We start from the raw sequence: 1,516 nt of genomic DNA on the forward strand, positions 1-1,516 counted from the left end.
CCAAGGAGGGGAGTAGGAAGAGTCTTCAGGATTTTTCTTGAGTGTAGATTGCACTCTGGTTTGGATCTACTGTTTCCTGACTTAGTTTGCTCCTGGGCTCTTTGTCTCCTAGTCTTTTGGTTCTTGCCCTGTTCCAACTCTGGCTTAGATGTTAGAGTTGTCCAATGTACTAACCTTCATCTGTGACTGGCCCCCCCCATGTCTGGCTGCTTATATACTGGCTCTGACAGTTTGCTGTTTCCATCCCCCACAAAGGTCTCTTTATGAGGACCAATGGGATAATGAACCCTGATCTTTAATCTTTATAATAGACAGGGGAGGCTATATTTCATTTAGGATCTTTAAAATTCTTTGTCATGAATCAGTTGGAAGAAAAGCAGTCCATGACAGATTCAACATCTCCCTTTAGGTTGATATTTGGAAATGGTGCCATTTGTGACTTAGCCTACTGTGGCATCATATTTTACTTGTATAGGCATCCCAGGGAGCCTTCCAGTAAACACACGCAGGTCAAAACTTGATTGTAACAGGTATCCGCTCTGGGCCGAGCTAAACTTGGCCCACACACCTGTTCCTAGGGCAACCACCCACCTTCTCTCCTGCCATACCTTGCTGTTAATTAATTAATTCATGTTAAATTAGAGGGAGGCTGCCCTTGTACTGCCCCACTGCCACGGGGCACTATCTGCGGCTCCGTTTCCTTCCCTACCCCGCAGTCCACACCTTGCCGATGGAATAGCCATTATGTCTCAGCCCTATCATAATCTGGCCCCTCTTTGTCCTCTCTGGGCCTTCCTTTGATACGCGCCCTCTCCAGCGCTAGGGCTCTCCCTGGCCCTACCTCACTCTGTGCCGTCTTCTCTGGGCCTTATCAACAATGCTGCCCCCTCTCTGGGGCCTCTGCATCCACACTGGGACTTCTCAGCCACTGCCCCTTCTCTGGGCCTTCTCAGTAATGCTGCCCCCTCTCCGGGGCTCACCGTGCCCGCACTGGGCCTTCTCAGTAACGCCACCCTGCTCTGGGGCTGGGGTCTATGCACCCCAAATGCTGCGCCCTCACTGGCGCTGGGGTTCTCACACTCCGCTGTGAGTCCCCTATGAGGCCTCCTCCAACCCCTAATAGCCTCACCCAAACCACTGGTGATAAACAGCAACACAAAATGCAAATCCATCGGCTATAACTTAAACAGAAGCCGCCCGGCCATAACAATACTCAAACCTACCGGGAAATACTCTATCCCTTCTATGAGAGAGCTCCTTCCTCCTTGGTTGCTGGCAGGGAACTGCCTCTGGCCTTAGCTCCCTGGGTTTATAAGGGAGCCAGGCCCCGCCCCTTCTGGTCAGCTGACCTTCTCTGGTTGCACTGGCAACCCACAGCTGGGCTCTTTATTTTTGGTCATCCATAAAAGCTAACTTCCCATTGCAGGTCCTATATTCATATTGCTTACTTTGCCCAATTAATCCAATTATCCTGAAAGTATACTTATGCAACAGTAGAATACATCTTATTAAACTA

Source organism: Alligator sinensis, unplaced genomic scaffold, assembly GCF_000455745.1.
Source record: "Alligator sinensis unplaced genomic scaffold, ASM45574v1 scaffold1207_1, whole genome shotgun sequence".
Lineage (NCBI taxonomy): Eukaryota > Metazoa > Chordata > Crocodylia > Alligatoridae > Alligator > Alligator sinensis.